We start from the raw sequence: 23279 nt of genomic DNA, 5'->3' as shown, positions 1-23279 counted from the left end.
TTTCACATGGTTATTCCCCAATTTTCAATATTTAAAAAAAAATGAAATTAGATTATGGCAAATGAAAATGTGGTGCTATGATAACCAAATTTAGACAATTAAGACTGACATAATTGAACAATCAGTTTGTGATTTTTGTTCCATTGTTAAATATCTTGTATAAAAGTATCTTGCTGGTTTTGGGGTTGGTTTAAATTAGATTAATGTATTAATCGCAAAAGAGTGGTTGCAATAATATATTGTGGGAGAGTGAAGCAGTAGAAAAGGATATGCTTTTGAGTTGCTAGAGAATTATTCAGTTGAGGGCAAAAAGTTACTTTGGAAAATTTGCAAGGGCTGTACTGTTTTAAACCCAAGTGTTTAAATAATGTCCTTGAAAATTATATAGGTGTGGATTTAACCTCATTTTAATTGTAAAGCATCCTGAGCCCAGACTTGAAGCCTAACTTGCTCATTTGTTGATGATATTGTGAAAGCACAGTACAATGTTTCTATATCTCACATTCACCAATATAATGCTCCTATTTAGCATGCTTTAAGGGATTTTGATGCCTCAGAAAAAGGCCATGCACCACTGCTAAATTTGACTGTTTTCTATCAACTTTAGGTTTTAAAAACATGTGCATTACTGAAAAATAACCATTTTTTATTTGATAAGCGATGAAATGTTGTCCCAAACTGTGCATTTTGGTTTGAAGTGCAAAATCCAATAGGATATATTGCAAGAGCAATATGGATGATTGCACTCAGAGGTGCTGGCAAAATGAGCACCACAGCACCTCCTCAGTTTCTCTGCATTTTAGAAAAAAAAACCAGGATGAAGGAATCACCAGGAATAAGACCTGAATATGGAGCTGGAAGGCTCTTTCCGAGCCAAGATTTAAAAATCTGATTGCTACTCCTTGTAGTGATAATGTTGTGGCACTCCTGTCCACTAGACAGAGTCAGAGACTTGTTGATTGCAGCTTGGGTCAGATTCAAGATTGATGTTTCCATACAGACATGAGTTCGATAGCTAATAAAGTATAGTTATTTTAAAAGAACCCAAGTTTGTTTCTTTTTTTAAAAACTTTATTTATTCATTCAAAATACAGATAATAAGTAACATATATAATAATAAACAAAGCATGAAAATTTTATATTATATATATATATATATATAAAATCACGTTGCTCTCCATTGCAGGCAAAATCTTCGCTAGGATTCTACTAAATAGAATAATACCTAGTGTCGCCGAGAATATTCTCCCAGAATCACAGTGCGGCTTTCGCGCAAACAGAGGAACCACTGACATGGTCTTTGCCCTCAGACAGCTCCAAGAAAAGTGCAGAGAACAAAACAAAGGACTCTACATCACCTTTGTTGACCTCACCAAAGCCTTCGACACCGTGAGCAGGAAAGGGCTTTGGCAAATACTAGAGCGCATCGGATGTCCCCCAAAGTTCCTCAACATGATTATCCAACTGCACGAAAACCAACAAGGTCGGGTCAGATACAGCAATGAGCTCTCTGAACCCTTCTCCATTAACAATGGCGTGAAGCAAGGCTGTGTTCTCGCACCAACCCTCTTTTCAATCTTCTTCAGCATGATGCTGAACCAAGCCATGAAAGACCCCAACAATGAAGACGCTGTTTACATCCGGTACCGCACGGATGGCAGTCTCTTCAATCTGAGGCGCCTGCAAGCTCACACCAAGACACAAGAGAAACTTGTCCGTGAACTACTCTTTGCAGACGATACCGCTTTAGTTGCCCATTCAGAGCCAGCTCTTCAGCGCTTGACGTCCTGCTTTGCGGAAACTGCCAAAATGTTTGGCCTGGAAGTCAGCCTGAAGAAAACTGAGGTCCTCCATCAGCCAGCTCCCCACCATGACTACCAGCCCCCCCACATCTCCATCGGGCACACAAAACTCAAAACGGTCAACCAGTTTACCTATCTCGGCTGCACCATTTCATCAGATGCAAGGATCGACAATGAGATAGACAACAGACTCGCCAAGGCAAATAGCGCCTTTGGAAGACTACACAAAAGAGTCTGGAAAAACAACCAACTGAAAAACCTCACAAAGATAAGCGCATACAGAGCCGTTGTCATACCCACACTCCTGTTCGGCTCCGAATCATGGGTCCTCTACCGGCACCACCTACGGCTCCTAGAACGCTTCCACCAGCGTTGTCTCCGCTCCATCCTCAACATCCATTGGAGCGCTTACATCCCTAACGTCGAAGTACTCGAGATGGCAGAGGTCGACAGCATCGAGTCCACGCTGCTGAAGATCCAGCTGCGCTGGATGGGTCACGTCTCCAGAATGGAGGACCATCGCCTTCCCAAGATCGTATTATATGGCGAGTTCTCCACTTGCCACCGTGACAGAGGTGCACCAAAGAAAAGGTACAAGGACTGCCTAAAGAAATCTCTTGGTGCCTGCCACATTGACCACCACCAGTGGGCTGATAACGCCTCAAACCGTGCATCTTGGCGCCTCACAGTTTGGCGGGCAGCAACCTCCTTTGAAGAAGACCGCAGAGCCCACCTCACTGACAAAAGGCAAAGGAGGAAAAACCCAACACCCAACCCCAACCAACCAATTTTCCCTTGCAACCGCTGCAATCGTGTCTGCCTGTCCCGCATCGGACTTGTCAGCCACAAACGAGCCTGCAGCTGACGTGGACTTTTTACCCCCTCCATAAATCTTCGTCCGCGAAGCCAAGCCAAAGAAAGAAAAGAAAAGATATATATATAAAAAAGAAAAAGAAAAAATGAGAAAAAAAAAGAAAGGCCCCTCCTTCAGCCAACTCTCCTAATGAGAGTCAAAGAAAAACATAATGAAAAGTGAAACATACATATTAAGATCTAATCAATGTAAATCAAAATATAAAAATTCTGAATATAACAACCACTTAATAATAAAAAAAACTGTAGTTATCACGCAAAACATGTGATTTTTTCCATTATTAAGCAATATTTCATCTATTAATAGCAATCATATTCATATCTTTCCTTGTACTAGCAATACATTTTTTTTGCTACAGATAGCACTAAATATACAAAAGCAAGTTGAAATTTATCTAATCCCAAACCTTTCAAAGGTTGCAAACTACCCAATAAAAATACTGTCGAATCTAAAGGTATTTTAATCTTATACAGGTATTCCAGAAACCCCAAGTTTGTTTCTTAAAACAAAAGAAACATAACACTCCTTATTCCAATTGTTGGTGTTTCCAGACAAATAAGCGGTTCACTTTCCTCAACACAATATCTGCAATCCCTGACTCTCATCTTTGTCAAGAGTGGTCTTGATACACAGACTTAGGCCTTGATTCTCACCCAATTTCTCAGGCCTCCCTGATTAGATTTACAATGATAAAGATTTACATCATGGAAACAGGCTAGTATCATTTGCCTGTGTTTGCCTGATATCCATTATATATCATTCTTTTAATATTTCTATCTAAATATCTTTTTAAATGGTGTAATTAGACCCACATCTACCACCTCCTCTGGTAGCTTGTCCCATGTACTTATTTCTGTCCATATAAAGTTTCCTCCCTTACCTAAATCTCCCAAGAGGATAAAAGTCCCGGTTTCTAGTTCAAACTCAACAGTCAGGTGATACCCTCCTGAATCTTCTCTGCACCGTTTCTAGCTTAATAACATTTTACCTATCAACCAGAAAAGCACAGCTGAAACACAGTCTCAACTCTTGTACTAAATGCCCTGATTGAAGAAGATTTACTCTTGGTTTACTCTTGCCACTACTATCAAGGAAATATGTGCCTCTACCTTGATTTCTCTGTTCTTTAACACACTCCTCAGCCCTAACATTTACAGTGCAAGTCCTGTCCTGCTTCAGTTTACTAACACTCCAACCTTGCACATTGGAGGGGAAAAACTGCTTCTCAAAGATTTTCTACATGATTTGAACTTTAATGAAAACACTTCTCCCTTCTGAGATCCTTGCAGAGTTGATGTGGGAGCAGTCCATGATGAATGTAAAAGGCTTTTGATTGGATCTTCTCATGATTGACCAATGGGCAACACATTTGATTTCCATGCAGAGTGGATAGAAAAGCCAATGGAATACAAGGCAATTATATTCAAAGCAAAATGCTGCCATGTTTAAATATTTTCAATAAAGAAATGGCTTCCTCCTTCCAGGTAGCACAATCCGTGGATTTTTTTTTGATGTGGCAATCAACTGAGAGAATTTGATCCGTTTTCAATTCAAGAGCTAATGCTCCAACCTCAGGAATTGAACTTGTACTATGACGAGGGTGAAAATGGTTTTGTGTCAGTGAGAGAAATGTAATTCAATTTTGTGATATTTAATACAGGATTTACTGATTTGCCATTTGGTGTAGCATTAAGAACCAGTTTCATAGATGAAGTGGGAATGAAGATCAAATTTCAGAACTGCTGAGTTCTAAAATCTAGACCAATGTTTCATTGCTTGGTTGAGAGCCTGAATCCACAGTTTATTTTACTATTTAGGTTTGAGTCCCCGAATTTGTAACATTAGATAAATATTATAGTAACACCAGTTGGTTGTTTTTCCAGACTCTTTTGTGTAGTCTTCCAAAGGCGCTATTTGCCTTGGCGAGTCTGTTGTCTATCTCATTGTCGATCCTTGCATCTGATGAAATGGTGCAGCCGAGATAGGTAAACTGGTTGACCGTTTTGAGTTTCGTGTGCCCGATGGAGATGTGGGGGGGCTGGTAGTCATGGTGGGGAGCTGGCTGATGGAGGACCTCAGTTTTCTTCAGGCTGACTTCCAGGCCAAACATTTTGGCAGTTTCCGCAAAGCAGGACGTCAAGCGCTGAAGAGCTGGCTCTGAATGGGCAACTAAAGCGGTATCGTCTGCAAAGAGTAGTTCACGGACAAGTTTCTCTTGTGTCTTGGTGTGAGCTTGCAGGCGCCTCAGATTGAAGAGACTGCCATCCGTGCGGTACCGGATGTAAACAGCGTCTTCATTGTTGGGGTCTTTCATGGCTTGGTTCAGCATCATGCTGAAGAAGATTGAAAAGAGGGTTGGTGCGAGAACACAGCCTTGCTTCACGCCATTGTTAATGGAGAAGGGTTCAGAGAGCTCATTGCTGTATCTGACCCGACCTTGTTGGTTTTCGTGCAGTTGGATAATCATGTTGAGGAACTTTGGGGGACATCCGATGCGCTCTAGTATTTGCCAAAGCCCTTTCCTGCTCACGGTGTCGAAGGCTTTGGTGAGGTCAACAAAGGTGATGTAGAGTCCTTTGTTTTGTTCTCTGCACTTTTCTTGGAGCTGTCTGAGGGCAAAGACCATGTCAGTAGTTCTTCTGTTTGCGCGAAAGCCGCACTGTGATTCTGGGAGAAGATAAGCGTATACAGAGCCGTTGTCATACCCACACTCCTGTTCGGCTCCGAATCATGGGTCCTCTACCGGCACCACCTACGGCTCCTAGAACGCTTCCACCAGCGTTGTCTCTGCTCCATCCTCAACATCCATTGGAGCGCTTACATCCCTAACGTCGAAGTACTCGAGATGGCAGAGGTCGACAGCATCGAGTCCACGCTGCTGAAGATCCAGCTGCGCTGGATGGGTCACGTCTCCAGAATGGAGGACCATCGCCTTCCCAAGATCGTGTTATATGGCGAGCTCTCCACTGGCCACCGTGACAGAGGTGCACCAAAGAAAAGGTACAAGGACTGCCTAAAGAAATCTCTTGGTGCCTGCCACATTGACCACCGCCAGTGGGCTGATAACGCCTCAAACCGTGCATCTTGGCGCTTCAGTTTGGCGGGCAGCAACCTCCTTTGAAGAAGACCGCAGAGCCCACCTCACTGACAAAAGGCAAAGGAGGAAACACCCAACCCCAACCAACCAATTTTCCCCTGCAAACGCTGCAATCGTGTCTGCCTGTCCCGCATCGGACTTGTCAGCCACAAACGAGCCTGCAGCTGACGTGGACTTTTTACCCCCTCCATAAATCTTTGTCCGCGAAGCCAAGCCAAAGAAAGATAGTAACACCAACACATGCACTTCACATCTGAATTTAATTCCTAGCCACCAATAAAATTAGTTTCAGAGGCAGAAATTAATGCAAACATTAAAATATATATTTAGTAACAAAGGATTTAAAGGCAGATTGTTTAGTGAACAAAGAATTGTTGGAGAAACAGCAGGTCAGGCAGCTGGAAATGGAGGTAGGATAAAGAAACTGGGGGAGGGACCCGGCCGTGCTGGGACCCGGCCGTGCTGGGACCCGGCCGTGCTGGGACCCGGCCGTGCTGGGACCCGGCCGTGCTGGGACCCGGCCGTGCTGGGACCCGGCCGTGCTGGGACCCGGCCGTGCTGGGACCCGGCCGTGCTGGGACCCGGCCGTGCTGGGACCCGGCCGTGCTGGGACCCGGCCGTGCTGGGACCCGGCCGTGCTGGGACCCGGCCGTGCTGGGACCCGGCCGTGCTGGGACCCGGCCGTGCTGGGACCCGGCCGTGCTGGGACCCGGCCGTGCTGGGACCCGGCCGTGCTGGGACCCGGCCGTGCTGGGACCCATAGAGGGAAAGAGCAGTTAGTGGGGGAAAATAAGTAGAGCAAAAGATAGAGATGGAAACACTGGAACCAGATGAAGGTGGAGATTGATTTAAATTAATTTTCAAATGTTCATACCAATATGATGAGCTGTTACTCAAGTTTGTTTAACCTCACCCTGACAATGACTTCAGTTTGTTTGACTCCGGCTTGTAACACTGAATTTGTTAATTTGGAAAATCATTATCCATTTGGAAAAGTCAGCCGATAATTCACCTGACCAGGAGGCAAACATTTCTCAGTACTGGTGATGATGATGGGTCAAGCCAAAATTGGGTGTGAGGTCTCCCACTGTTACTCTCCTTTACTTTCATCCCAACTTAACATGGAAGGCATTATGATTTCAAGAGTCCAAAAGCACAAAGGTGAATGCCTTGTCTCAGGATACATTTTGAAGAATAATGAATAAACTGAGGCTGCAATAACTGGAATTACAAAGACCTGCTGCACATTATAACCAAGTAGCTGTCAACAATAATTAATGACGAAAGATGAATTAAAATAATAGTTTTCCCTCATGACAAGTTAATGCCTATTTAATAAATTTGAGAATTATTTTGTGTAAAATCATTGCTGTGCCATGAAAACGTTCAACATCTATGCACCTATTGACAATAGAACTAATTATGTTTTCATAAACCCTCAGTGTTACTTGTATTGTGTAATTTATGCAAAAGAAATTTTATTACAACAGTCTGGTTCAATTAAAAAAAAATCACATTAAGGAATCCAATCTTTAAACTAATGTATGCTACATGTTATTTAATCCACGGGTGATGATTCTATAATAAATGGGTCAATGTAAATACAGTTGAAATATGACCCACATGTGCATTCCACAATCATGATAAGCTTGGACTTGCTCCACAGCAGGATCTCTCATCTATTGCTAGGTGGTGACATTCAGGACCAAAACCAGCATCAGTCAGGTGAAGTGCAAACAAACTATCAAGCATGTGCATGAAAATATGATACTACATCAAAAGTTATCCTCAGTCTTGAGTACTTAGACCCGGTGTAAAAACTGGGGAGATGGAAGCTTCTTTGAATGTATTTCAACAGATAGAGTTGGATTTTTTTGTGGTTTCATGAGAATGTTTAAAATAACAATCTTGCGAAGCCTAGTTTACTGACATTTCTTCAGCTGGCCAGAACAATGTAATATAACCTCCTTGTCAAAGCAGAAGGCCTGGTTTGATGATCCATTTTAATGGAATCTAAAACCTTTACTTGCATCCCAGCTGTATGTAGTAAACCAGATTATCCTTCAAAAACAAACAGGGTTTGAGCCAGCCATGTTCATCTGGGATTAATGCACTGACTTTGATGAATGGAGTGCATTCTACTCTCTGCTCAGTCATTCCAATATTTCATAGCATCTGGTGCTGATTTTCTGGAACAGATTCACACTAATACATTAGATCCTTGACAGCAATGGATAAATTTTTGGATGGGATTGATACTTTGGATGCCTTAGACTTTCCAGCCTGGGCATTGATATTAGCAACTTCAGACATTAATGATTGTGCAAACTCCTCCCAATTTCTTATCCAAAACAGTCAAACATTTCCTGTTTATTTTTCATTCATCTTACAAGGTAAATATTTTGGAGATAATTTTTCCACTTAACATTTTGAGAAATTGCTTAAAAAAATAATGGAGTCAGATCAGTGTGGACTAACTTTGCAAACAATACTCTAGGTGAGGAGTCATGCCTAACCATTTTAAAAGGAAACAATGACCTCTCTTTACTCTTAGGTTATTTGGGCAGGCTTGGGGTATTTGGAGCACTTCCCCATAATATGCATTTACCAATAGATGTATGTAGTGGAACGCAGTACTACAGGCATGACCTCGCTGGATTGGACAGGCTGGCCTGTAGCTGCTCTCTGTAAGATCCCTAATAAAGTCTAATAGCCCTAGTCTCCTCCCTTCATATCTGCCTTGGACATGAGCCAGCAGCATGTAGAGGCATGCTGAGATTTTCTGGTGAATAAAGCCTTTGACTATTTGCTTCCTGTCTGCGGGTCGTCATTGATCATGCTACAATTTATTAACCAGAATTTTATTTGCCATGGATGAGATGATTAGACTGGAGAAGCTGGAACTGATCCAAAGGAACCGGAGGCCTCTGTCAAGTTTAATATGTGGCTATATTACTTGAAGGCTTACATGAGGTGCCACAAGATCACAGTGGACAGCGATAGATATGATCTACTTTTCACAGCGGTGGGCCAGATAATCCGTGATTGCGAAGGGTATGAGGCGGCAATAGCCCTTCTGTGACAGCAACACAGAGACCCAATGAACATCCTTTATGCTCGCTACCTACTGGGTGCTCAACGCCAGGGTCCTGGTGAGTCAGTCGATGATTTCGTAAGGGCCATGCAGGAGCTGAGGCAAACCTGTGGGTGTTGGGATGTGACCGCAGCGACCTACCAGGAGGAGCTCTTTCACGATGGGTTAGTTGCGGACTTCCACTCCAACCACATATGGGAGTGACTCCTGGAGAAGGGCAACCGGACAGAACTCAGGAAGTGGTGCAGATGGCTTGATCGCTGGAGACAGCCCAAAAGAGCGCTGATGCCTACTCATCAAGCCACATGGCTGCCAGGTGGGGAGAACAGATGATGCTATCTTGGGACTCGTGGCCACTGCTGCCACCGAGCACATGAGGTGCAACTACTGCAGCCAGACCAAACATCAGTGGAAGTATTGACCGGCCCGTAGTGCAACCTGCTCAAACTGCTGGAGGAAGGGGCAATATGCAAAGGTATGTTGCTCTAAACCCCATTTTAGCAATGCCGTCTGTGGACCGTCGCCATCCTGGGCTGAACCACTTCTGGCATCATTTCCAGTAGCCAAGAATGGAATATCCCAAACAGAAGTGCAACGACATGGGATGACATCATATTGGACTCCTCTTCTAGACTCCACCGCATGTGATCCATGGTGGGTGACAGAAAACTAAAAGCTACCTAAGCATATTTGGATAATGTCACCATCTGCAGCCGGGACCAGAAGGAACACGACGAGAACCTGCAGAGGTTCCTGGCCACTGCCAAATCCCTCAACCTCGTACAATAAGAAAAAGTGCGTGTTTAAGCACCAAACAGCTTGCAATCCTGGGGTACATGGTGGAGCATATCGACATCGCCCCCCGACCCTGTGTGCATGTGCCCCCTTCTGGAACTTTCTCTACTCCAGAACTCCAAGGGTTTGATAGAGAACCTTGGGGTTCTTCTCATTCTCTGCCCAGTTGATCCCTAATTATGCAGACAAAGCCCAACTCCTGGAGAAGACCACCACCTTTCCGCCATTGGCAGAGGCCCGTAAGGCTTTCGAGGGCATCAAGGCCGAAATTGCCAAGGTGGCGATGCATGCCATTGATGAATCTGTCCTGTTCCAAGTGAAGGTACTATTTGGCCAGCAGACTATTCACCCTGCTGATGGACCAGAGAGGCTTCGCATTTATATTTAATAATAAACAGCGGTGGAAAAATAAAAAAATGACAAGATCTTAAGATGAAGAATTAAGCTGTTCACCTATAATTATTGAGACTTTTTTTTTATCAGTCGGACAAGCTTAATGAATCACCCGATGCCATATCCAGGGGTCACAAGTAGATTGCCTCCAAACCCTCCATGATAGCCTCTGCCACCCTGGGGGTCATAAAGCTGTACCATTTTTTTGAAGGCCTGTAACCTTCCCTATTCAGGGAGCTGACTCACAATTGCTCAGTCTGCGAAGAATTCAAGCTGCATTTTTACCAACTGGAGAGCGTCCAGCTCATCAAGGCTACGCGCCCCTTAGAACATCTCAGTATGGGCCCCTCCTGTCCACAAATCGTAACGTGTACTTTTGGAATATCATGGATGAGTACTCATGTTACCCATTCACCATCCCCTACCCTGACATGACTACAGTCACTAAAGCCCTCCATTACATCCTCACCCGGTTCAGATACCCCAATTAATCTTCACAGTAATCAGGGGTCCTCATTCCTGACTGAGGAGTTGTGACAATACTTCCTTTCCAAAGGCATAGCCATGAATAGAACCACTGCAACTCCTGCAGGAATGGGAAGGTGGAGATGGAGAATGGCACAATCTGGAAGGCAGTCCTTTCAGCCCTCAAGTTGAACGGGATTCCCATCTCCTAGTGGCAAGAGGTCCTTCCAGAAGCACTGCACACCACCAGGTCCCTACTCTGCGACAAATGCCACCCAATGTCAAAAATTGTTCTCCTTCCCCAGGAGGTCATCATTGGGAAACACACTGCCGGTCTGACTGACAACCCCAGGGCTGGTGCTTCTCTGTAAGCATGTTAGGATGCACAAGGTGGACCCGCTGGTCGAGGAAGTGCACCTCCTGCATGCTAACCCACAGTATGCCCAGGTACGGTACCCAGATGGATGGGATAACACAGTGTCCATCTGAGACTTGGCTTGAGCTGGGGCTCTAGCATGGGAGATACACCCAGTACCCCCCATCAGTGACCAATCAGCCCCACAGACCACCCAAACAAGCAACAAAGTGAACCCATCACCACAGTCCATCAGGCTGTGGCCCCTCCCACCCTCCTTGGAGCCGATATACAGACATAGTTCAGCTCTCCAACGCTCAGCCTGCTGAACAAGCCACAGTTCCGCAGGAACTGATGACACAGTCGGTGCTGTGGTGAACCTAGTGCCAGATAAAGTCATCGAATCGGCTCAATCTCTGAACTGTTATGGACTACACAACCAGTGTTGATGGACATTGCCTTGCTTCACCCTGTCAGATTTCATCCAAAAAAAGAAGGGGTGAATGTGGTGGAATACAGCACTGGTCAGGTGGGCCCACCTTCCATACCCGTAGCTCCTCCCTGTAAGATCCCTAATAAAGGCTGATAGCCCGAGTCTCCTCCCTTCATACCTGCCTTGGACGCGACCCAGCAGCATGTAGAGGCACGCTAAGGTTTTCTGGTTACAAAACCTTTAACTGCTTGCTTTGTCTCTGCAGGTGATTATTGATCGTGCCACAATGTAAAACCTGGGTGGGTCTTTGGGCCCATGGTGCTAGTGTGCACCTGTACATGAAAATCTCTGTATTATAGTTGAGTTTAAACTTATCACCACTGATTATTTCATCCACTATCACTGCCCAAATAGGACGATCATCAAATAACATTTACTTCACTAATTTAGTTTAAGATGGCTTTTTGCATGATATTAAATCCATTAATTGCTTCTTTGTGGAGGCACATAAAATCTTATTCATACCTTTCATTTTCCCACTTTTTAAAAACTCTAATAGGATTTATTTAATTTCTCTTTTCAATGATCACATGAACTCCCACTTTAAAAGTTGTTAAATCCAATATATTTGTTATCTGACTGTACAAGTACAACCATATGCAACATTGCTCTCCAGTGCAAAGCATGAAGACATATAACCAGGCATAACACACAGAAACAAGCAGTGCATATGCAGTCAAGTATTTCATTGATATAAATAAATATGGTTAGTGTGAGTGAGCATTTCCTTTGGTTATTCAGTATTCTCACTGCCCGTGGGAAGAAGCTGTTCCTCAGCCTGGTGGTGCTGGATGTTTAAATTCAGAATCAGAATTTATTGTCGTGAACAAGTCATGAAATTCAATGTTTTGCGGCTGCATCATCGTGCAAACACTCATGTTATCACCATCTTACAACATTATATATATATTAAAAAAATTAGAATAATAGTGCACGAAAAGTAAGGCAGTGTCTTTGGTTCATTGATTATTCAGGAATCTAATGGCACCGGGGAAGAAGCTGTCCTTGTTTTTAGGCTCCTGTACATTCTGGTAGCAGAGTGAAGAGGGCATGGCCTGGGTGGTGGGGATCTTTGAGGATAGAGGCTGCCTTTTTAAGACACTGCCTCATGTAGATGTCCTCAATGAAGTGAAGTCTGCTGTCTGTGATGTTGCAGGCGGAGTTAACAACCCTCTGGAGTTTATTCTTGTCCCAAGAGTTTGCACGTCCATACTAGGCAGTGATGCAACCAGCCAGAATACTCTCCACTGTAAACCTGTAGAAGTTTACAAGAGTCTTCGGTGACATAATGAATCTCTTTAGACACCTCACAAAGTATAGCCACTGGTGAGCCTTCTTTGTAATTGCATCAATGTGGAGGCTCCAGGACAGATCCTCAGAGATGCTGACACCCAAGAATTTGAAGTCCTTGACCCTCTACTATTGAGCCCTCGATGAGGACAGGTTTGTGTTCCCCTGAGTTCTTCCTAATGTCCACAATGATTTCCTTAGTTTTGCTGTCTTTGAGTGTAAGGTTGCTGTCATTACACTATTCAATGAGCTGATCTATCTCCCTCCTGTATGTGTCCTCATTGACTTTTGTGATCCTGCCGACACCTGTGGAGTCATCAGCACACCTGTAGATAGCATTGAAATTGTGCCTGGCTGCATAGTCATAGGTGTACAACAAGAAAAGCAGTGGGTTAAGCATGCATCCTTGTGCACCTGTGTAAATAATCAGTGAGGCAGAAATGTTGTTTCCAATTTGTACTGACTGTTGTCTTCCAATGAGAAAGTCGAGGATTAAATGGCAGGGGGGGGAGGGTACAGAGGACTAGAGTTTATAGCTTCTTGACCAGCACTGAGGGAATAATGGTACTGATGGCCGAGCTGTAGTTGATGAAGAGCAACCGTATGCATGAATTGTTGTTTTCGAGCTGGCCTAGAGCTGAGTGGAGAGCCTGTGATATTGCACCTACTGTCGAGTGATTGTGATAGGCAAATTGCAGTGGGTCCAGATCTTTGCTTAGGTAGGTGTTAATTCTGGGCATGACCAGCCTCTCAAAGCATTTCATCACAGTAGAAGTTAGTGCTCCTGGGCAATGGTCATTGAGGCAGCTACCAATGCTCTTCTTGGGGACTGGGATGATTGATGCCCTTTTGAAGCAGGTGAGAACCTCTGACTGCAGCAATGAGAGGCTGAAAATTTCTGTGAACTCTGGTTCATTGGTTTGCACAGATTTTCAGTACCCTCCCAAGTATGCCATTAGATCCTGATGCCTTGTGAGGGTTCGCCTTCTTGAATGATGTTTTGATCTCACCCTCAGAGACAAGTTTCACAGGGTCCTCAGCCTATTCAGGGATTCGAGTAGGCACTTTTTGGTTTTTCTCGAAGTGAGCATAGAAGGTGTTCAGCTCATCTGGTAATGAAGCATTACAACCATCTATAATGTTCATGGGGATGTAAAAGGTTAAAAAATGGTCATTTAACCAAAGTAGATATTAGGATGTGTGTAGCAAAAGTTTAACCCAAATGTTGGGAGGTAAGGAATAGCTCAAATGACTGGTGGACAGTGCTTTTTTGCAATATCCACATACTTGTAATAAACAAATTATTGTTATTTTATTTGGATTAGAGATCTGGTGTTCAATGTTTTTAATTTATTTTTTGTAGGTTTATTTGCATTGTTTACTACTATTTTATGCATTTAATCCTCACTCTTTTCCTTAACCTTCTAATGATGCAGATCTGGGAGAATAATCTGGTGGACATATTGACTTTTCACTCTTATTAGGAAATTGGTTGGATTTGGCTCTCAGTGGTACACAAAATCCACTGATGGATGGTTTCGCTTTGGAGTTTTGCAGTAGAATTTAGTTAAGTATTCTAGGAGACCTGCTGCGAGTCTAAATATATTATTAAATAAATATGAATGTTGTTAACCTCACTGTTATTCCTTATACAAAATTTAGCCCTGCATGCCTGACCAAGACCCATAGCCACCTCCAAGTAGCACAGGCAAGGTTGGAAATGTGTATGGTAGAGTTATTTAGGTTATAGGTGACTCTCGACAAAGTGTCCATCTCTGTTTTACACAGTAATGTTGTTTTCAGTTCTCTCGTTAACATATTTTATCTGATATATTTATAGGGAATAATTTATTTGAGTCAAACATTTTCAATAGGCAGAAAATTCCACAACTATGCCTGTCTTTTATTTAATCTTGTATTCATGTGAGACTTCTTAAGACAACACATAGATGAAAGAAAAGGTTCTTTACTTTAAAGTTGTTGTAAACAGCACCATGATGCATGCCATGAGGCTGCAAGTCTCCATTACAGATCCAGCTTACTCTGTGTCAGCCCCTGCTGGCAGCCAAGTCTAATCAAAAGGTAAGGCATTGCTAGTTGCTTTGCAACCATGATCACTATCATTACACCTTTTGTTGGCCACTAGGAGCAACCCATGCTACAAGTCTGCAGAGACAAGGCCTTTCAACTTTTCTTCCACTACATCAACGATTACTTTGGTGCTGCTTTCATACACCCATGGTGAGCTTGTAGACCTTATCCACTTTGCTGACAACTGACCTCAAATTCACTTGGTCCATTTCTAGCAACACAGAATGTAAAGGAATGTGGAAGGCATTAGTAGCATACTAAACTCTCATGGCTCTCTGGGTAGAGAAGTAAGTGCAGTCAAGATCACAAGAGAGAATATATTTGGGATGCTATACAGTCTAAGGGTAGATAAGTGTCCCAGACTGGATGGTATACATCCTTGGGTTCTGAATGAGATTATGGAGGCATTGATAATAATCTTCCAGGAATCAATGGACTAAGGCATGGTTCTGGTAAAGTGGAAGATGACAAATGTCACTCCACTATTTAAGAAGGGAGCGAGGCAGTAGAAAGGTAATTATAGACCTATGAGCCTGACGTCAGTGGTTGAGAAACTGCTGGAGCCAATTGTCAAGAAATGACAATTGACTCAAATAGGATGAAAAAATAGGTCTGTCAAACCTATTGCAATTTTATGAAGCAATCACAAGTAGGATAGAGTAGATGCTGTGTATTTGGACTTTCCAAAGGCCTTCAACAAGATTCCACACGTGAGAACACAAGAAACAGAAGCAGTAGTACGCCGTCAATCCTGGGCTGCCATTGAATGAGATCATGGCTGTTCTGATGATAAGCTCATCTCCACCTCCCTGCCTTTCCCCATATCCCTTAATTCCCCTAGTATGTAAAATTCTATCCAACCTTATCTTCAATATATTTACTGAGGTAGCCTCCACTGCTTCAGTGGGCAGCAATTTCCACAGATTTACCTCCTTTGGGAAAAGCAGTTCCTCCTCACCTCTGCCTTAAATCTACTACCCTGAATCTTAAAGCCATGTCCTTTAGTTTTGGTCTCCCCCACCAAGGAAACAGCTTACTGACTAACCTATCTATGCCTTTCAGAATTTTATGTTTCTAAGGTCCCCTCTCATTCTTCTAAATTCCAGCAAGTACAGTCCCAAACAACACAATTTCTCCTCGTAGGCTAATTCTCTCATCTCCGGAATCAACCTAGTTAGCCTCCAAACCCAGTACATCTGAAGGGATTAAAATCATTTGTATAGCCAGAGCTGCCAATAATGGAAAGTCCACAGTTTTGTTTTGCATTCCTTTGAATGTTGTCTGTGAAACCAAGGTCTTTTTCAAGAAAGTCAGTTTTCACTTGTTCTTTGTTCTGAGATGTAAAGTCTAGAGTTAGAAGTGAAAACTCTATTGACCACATCAATCACATGTTTTAAGTATATTAAGCATCGTGATAATTGTGTATCAAAGTTGAAAAGTAATAACCCAATAAGGTATAATAAACCTTGAAAATACTCTATTCAAATTTGTCATGGATCATTTAAGAAGTGAGTCATAAATTCCACATTCTACAGGCAACTATATTGGAAGATAATCATTACAACTTAGTCAATAGAGTGATTGTCAATGGAAGATGGATCTCCAAGCAAGAATTGTAAGTCAAAGAAAATCTGGACTGTTGACTCATCAGTCAATAGAAGGATGAATTGGAAGATAACAGAAAGTGGAAGTTGAATTTGGAACCAAATTGGAGTGATCTGTTTAGAGCAACTCGGAAAAAGAAACACAACAATCAAGACCATTGTATGAAGCAGTAAGCATTCTGTGTTTATTACAGATTAGAACGTGGTTTGGGCATTGGAGCTGCTTGTCCGATGGACTGTTCTCGTTTCGGAAAAATTGTGCATGTTCATATTTGAGTGCGACGAACGACACAATGGAAAAAAAATAGCAGCTGCAGCTGCTGAGAAATTGTGTTGCAAAAATGAAAGTAACAGAGCGCATAATAGAATTGCAAAAGCAGGAATTAGATACCAAGGGAAATAAAAATGGCTCTTCAAGCAAGATTGATGGAGGATATAGATAAGGAAAAGAAAACAGTTGTGTGGGATACACCACTCCCAAAATTACTGCAAAAACTATTCATAGAATTGGATATTGAATTCTCAGAGTGGCTGCAGCCGTGCCACAAGATGATGGTGGGAAAGATTAAAATTCCAAGATGGAGACATTGTCAGAGATTGAAGTAGCATCAGACATACAGGACTTAATAAAATCTTGTGATAGTGCGTCAAATGTTTCCAGTATGAGGAAATCTAGAGCAAGCTCCAGAGTTTCAAGTGTTGAATCTATGCTTTTAAAGATTCAAACAAGCAGCAGCTCTTAAAATGTAAAGGAAAATACTTCAGCTTGATTGAATTTAGAAGATAAGGAGGAGCAGATAAGACAGACATGGGAGAGGAGACATCAAGAGGAAATGCTGCAAGAGGAGCAGATAAGATGGATATAGGAGTGGTGATAACAAGAGGAGATGCTGCAAGAGGAGCAGCTAAAAATGGAGGAAATGGAGCTAAAAAGCAAATAAGCCACTGGAACTGGACAAATAAATTGCTACTAATAAGGCCAGGTCATGAGTACTGCAAAGTTCAATGTTATCTGGTGCACAGAGTAAATGATCAAAAACATCAAGTTTGATGAAGAACTCTAAGAAAGGAATCTATTAAATGCCAAAGCCACCGCATTAGAACCTCAGCCAGGGCATGGTCTTGAAACAGATATGTCTAGGCATGGGGTTTGTAATGATGGTGATCATATTTGCATTGCTACTAGCATTGACTTAAGGATCATAGTTCCTGTTTGATTATATTTGGCTGTCTGAAGGGGGCTGACACAGACCGAGACTGCTGTATGAGAGGTCTGCAATGGAGGCTTGAAAACCTCATGACATGCCTCATGGTGCTGCTTTAAAGTTTAAAAAAAAAACTTTTTCCTCATCCATGCGTTGTCTAAGAACTCTCACATTTGATGAAACATGGTGTCTGAAGTGGGATGAAGGAAATTAAAAGGAAACAATTTAAAAGGAAAAATCTAAAGTTAGCAAATGATCAGTGAAGAGAAGCTAACAGTTAAAAATGCAAGGATTAGTTGACAGGTAATGTGGTTGAAAATTGGAACAGATTCAAACAATGTGTTGGATTGCATTTAACAGCAGTCGGGGTTAGCGAGAAAAGTGATAAAGTGAAAGCATCAGTTTTCTTGCATGTTGTGGGTGATGAAGCAGACCTGGAGGTGTATAATAACTTCACATTTGCTGCTGAAGGAGACAAAATGAAATTGGAAAAAATAATGGAACCGTTTGAGACATACGGCATATCTAAACGTAATGTGACATTTGAGAGGCACAGATTTTTCATATGTGTATAGAAAACAGAAAAAAAGTATTGATCAGTGTGCGAATGAATTGAGAAACAAGCAAAATGTGTGAATTTGGTGGAATGACAGACTCGCTGATGGAAGATGGATGTGTGTGATATTCCAGATGAAAGTCTAAAGAAAAGATTGCTAAGAGAGCAAATTCTAGACCTGGAAAAAGCCATAGCACTCTGTAGTGCTACAGAAACTGTAAAAGCACAGGCAAAAGAGCTGTTCAGTGAAACTAGCTACAATATGGATGCAGTGAACAAGAACAGATATAAATCATTTAACAACAAGTGCACCAAAGTGGAAAGAGAGGCACTGCCAGTGAACAAAAATGAAAGCGACAATCGAAAGTCATGTCGTCAATGAGGTACTCAACACCTACCAAAGAAATGTCCAGAATATGGTAAAACATGCTATATGTGCAACAAAAGCCATCATTATGCCCACTGCTGCAGGAACCAAGTGCTACAAAGCAAGGTTCATGCAGTAGATGAAAGGGAGATAGAAGAATTGTATGTAGACTTTGTGACTGAAAACAAGAAAGAATACAGATGAATGTTGAGATTAAAAGTGAATGACATTCATTTCAGTTAAATTGGATACTGGAGCACAAATTAATTTAATATCAGAGACTGATTTTAAGAAGATTAGACCCATTTAAAATATGTTTGGAACAAAAGTGAAGGTGACAGGATATTCAGGTACCGATATTACAAGTGCAAGGAGAATACATGGTCAAAGTGATACACAAGATCAAAGAGCATATACTAGCATTCATCATGGTACTAAAGGATATACAGGCCATACTAGGTTTAACAGCCTGTGAGAAAATGAACCTGGTGAAAAGAGTCCTCGTGATGGAAAGCGAAGGAGAGATAGTATATGATAAACTCATGAAAGAGTACAATGACCTATTTCAGGGTCTAGGCTGCCTTCCAGGAGAACACATGATCAGAATGGAAAAACATGTGCTACCAACAATACATCCATTCAGAAAAGTTCCATGTGCACTTCAACTAAAGGCAGAGTTGGACAGGATGGAAAGCCTGAATGTGATTCAGAAAATAGATGAGCCAATGGAGTGGGTGAATTCACTCGTCGTTGTACACAAAAAGAATGGAAAGCTTAGAATTTGCCTGGATCCAAGAGATCTAAACAGCAATAAAGAGAGAACAATTTAAGCTTCCGACACATGAAGAAATCATGTTACCATTGGCAAATGTGAAGATTTTCAGCAAGTTAGATGCATCATCAGGATTTTGGCAGTTAAAATTGGATGAAGCAATTTCAAGACTGTGCACATTCAATGGTCCATTTGGCAGATACAGATTCCTAAGGTCACCATTTGGAATTTCCTCAGCTCTTGAAGTGTATCACAAAACTATCCATATGGTCTATGAGCACCTAGTCGGAGTTGATACCTCAATGGATGACATCATAGTATGGGGAACCACGAGCATGGGGCATGATGAGAGACTAAGGAAAGAGCTGGAAGCACCAAGGAAAGCAAACCTGAAGCTGAATAGAGAGAAATGTCAGCTCAGGGTGACAGAACTAACATATGTAGGAGATATTATTGGCAGTGAGGGCATCAGATCAGATCCCAAAAAGGCATCTGCTATTGGGAAAACGCCAAGGCCACAATGTAAAAAGCACGTACAGAGGTTTAATGGAAGTTAGCTCCATTGAGAAGACTAACAGAAAAGAACATTGAATGGGAGTGGAATCGTGAGCATGAAAAGTCATGGAGTGAATGAAAGAAACTGCTCCCAGGGGAACCAGTTCTGAGGTTTTACGACCCAGCGAGTCCCATCAAGATATCATCAGATACATCACATAGTGGGCTCGGTGCACTTCTCCTGCAAAAATATGATGACTGTCACGCTCAATGACAGATGCAGAGATACGATACGCTCAAATTGAAAAGGAGCTGCTCAGCATCACATACACCGGTGAAAGATTCCGTCACATTCGTCACAAGCAATCAGTGTAGAGACTGACCATAAGCCCTTAATTGCAATGTTCCATAAGCCCTTAAATGAATGTCCATTTAGAAATCAAAGAATGATGATAAGGCTGCAATGCTAAACACTGAATATGGCGTACATTCCGAGTAAGTTAATGTATACAGCAGACATGATGTCTAGAGCTGTTGACACAAGAGAGACATCAAACACCAAAATGGATGAAGACGTGAACAACTTTGTGGACATGATCACAAGTGCACTGCTCATATCAGATGCAAAAATGGAGCTCATAAAGTCAGAGACAAACAAAGATGAAACACTGAGACAACTGAGAAAAAACATCTTGGCTGGATTGCCCAACATGAAGCAGGACTGCTCATCTGATATTTCAGCATACTGGAACTGCAGGGCGGAACTATCAGTGGTTGAAGACATCATCTACAAAGGAAGTAAAATCCTTATCCAAAAGAGTCTGAGAAAAGGGATGCTAAAAAGGATCCGTGGAGGACATCTCGGAATCTAAAAGTGTAAGAAAAGAGCATGTGAGATGATGTACTGGCCAAGAATCAACAATGATATAACAAATGAAGTGTGAAACTGTAGAATATGCTGGAAATATCAAGCAAACAATCCTGCAGAAACACTAAAGTTACATCCAACACCACACAGGCCTTACCAGAAGGTAGGTGCTGACCTATTCATATGTCAAGGGAAGGACTATCTTGTAGCCACAGACTATTACTCCCTGTATCCAGAAGTGTGTAAATTGAGCACCACCATTGCAGATGCTGTAATAACAGGTATGAAAGCCATTTTCTCAAGACATGGCGTGGCAAGCAAAATCTTCAAGACAAAGGACCCAAGTTTTGCAATTTAAAGTTCTGCCATTTTGCCAAAGAGTGGGATTTTGTACACACCACATCAAGTTTTCATTTTCCACAGTCCAATGGTCTAGAGGAAAAATCAATACAAACTGATGGACAAGGCAAAAGGCAGTGGAATGGATTTCTACTAGGGCATGCTAGTATACTGCACGACGCCACTTGAGTGTGGCATATCACCAGCGTAACTCCTTATGGGACGTAGGCCAAGATCAAACCTACCCATTCAGGAGAATCTCGTAGAAACAAAAGAGGGGGAGAAAGTGAGGAAGTTCAAAGAACAACAGAAAGAAAAGCAAAAGTATTACTTTGACAGAGGAACAAATAAACTTATCAGAACTCTACACTGTTGACCAAGTAAGGATAAAAGACAAAATTAACTTATGGACTCAGAAGGGAACTGTCCTTAGTGAAGTCCAACCAAGATCATACACCATTCAGACAGATGAAGGGGCTGTTCTACGAAGGAATCGTCGAGATCTTCAAATGGGACCAGCCACAGTAGATGGAAAGACGGATACTGTTGAACAACCTGAATATACATCTGAGAAGACATCGTCTAAGGCAATGAATCAGATTCAAGAACAATCAATTAGGAGATCATCAAGACATGTGAATCTTCCTAAGAGACTCATTGAACAAATTTAAAAACTCCTGTTATAGAATGAAGTAGTGCTATCTTATACGCTCTTCAAGTTTTAGTGTATATAAATGTGAACACATAAAACAAGTTTTAAATGTGGATAATAATGAAAATGCAAGTTCCTGGTGTTAAAGTTAAAATTGCAGAGTTATACAAAGAAAACATGTTAGTTAAAAGTAAGCTAATTTTGTTTTAAGAAAGGGAGATGATTATGTTTACATTGCTACCAGCAATGCCTTAAGGATCATAGTTCCTGTTTTATTAGAATTGGCTGCCAGCAGGGAGCTGACACAGACAGAGAGACTGCTGTATGATAGATCTGTAATGGAGGCTTGAAAACCTCAAGGCAAGCCTCATGGGCTGTTTACAACAACCTTTTCCTTTATCCATGTGTTGTCTAAGAACTCGCTCATATTAATACAAAATGAAACAGAGCTGAGCCAGAGATAGAACCGCATGAAGCACTTAGTCAAGTCTAAGCAGATTAAGACGATGCAGAGCCAGTGCTACAGACACAATTAGGGCTTAATCTTGCACCCGATAGAGGAGGGGCTGAACTATTTGCCGTGGGTGCGAGATGAATCAGATCCCAAATTAATGAGGTGGATCCAAGGAGACAGAAATCAAACTCCAATGATGTCCCCATTGGATAGAGATGGGAGCCAAATGCCATCTCTTATAGGGTCATACCAGGTGCTCCTGTCAAGCAGAAATTCAAGTGGACAAAGTATTGTAAACCAAGGCATGACAAGATGGGATGAAATAGCTGTATTGTTAATTCAGTTACAGACACTCTCTTCTCTACCCAAGATAAAAATTCCAACTTTTGATGGTGACCCACTGCAATTTCAAGGGTTATGAAACGTTTTGAACATGGCATTGAAATTAAAAGTCACAGCTTAGAGGATTTTTTTTTAAAGGGTATTTGCTTCAGTTCTCATGTAGACAACCATGAGAATTTGTAGAGTTGCCAACATGTGGCTCCAGATCAAGGATTCACAATGGTTATTAGAGAAACATTTTGGAGACATAGAGCTTATATAGATAAGGCTCCTTCATGGTCCTCAATAAGACCAGAGGACATGAATGGTTTACAAATTTATGCTCTCTGTAAGAGGATGTTGCAACATCATGAGAGATTGGCATCTTGGAGAGCTTAATATACCTCAGAATGTGGTAAACACTGTAGATAAATTTCCCAACTGGATGAGAGAATTATGGAAAAGACAAGAAAACATAAGATGCCAGCTACTTTAAGGATTTGGTGAATTTCATTGAATGACGAGTGGATGTTGTTACGGATCCAGTGTATGAAATTAAGAGTACTCAAACAATGGGTAAAGAGGTTGAACAGTCCAAATAGTTTCCTCAACAAAATTGAAGAAAAGGGAAATTCCCACCTCTCTGACAGTGGTGGATAAGGAAATTGTAAGTTTGCCTGTTGAGAAAAAAATGTTTGTTAAGTAATGATAAACAAGATGGAAAAATGTGCACAGATGCAAAAGATGCAGAGTGAGAGAATCACTTTCCTAGAGGAAAATGGAGTGTGTTTTGGCTATCTGTGTAAAGGACACATCAGACTGCAAGAAGCAACTCAGCTGTGATATATGTAATCAAAGGAAAAGGATACAGAACAGAAACAAACATCGATAAAAGAA

Source organism: Narcine bancroftii, chromosome 1 (assembly GCF_036971445.1).
Source record: "Narcine bancroftii isolate sNarBan1 chromosome 1, sNarBan1.hap1, whole genome shotgun sequence".
NCBI lineage: Eukaryota > Metazoa > Chordata > Chondrichthyes > Torpediniformes > Narcinidae > Narcine > Narcine bancroftii.
Note: the sequence above shows the minus strand (reverse complement) of the source record.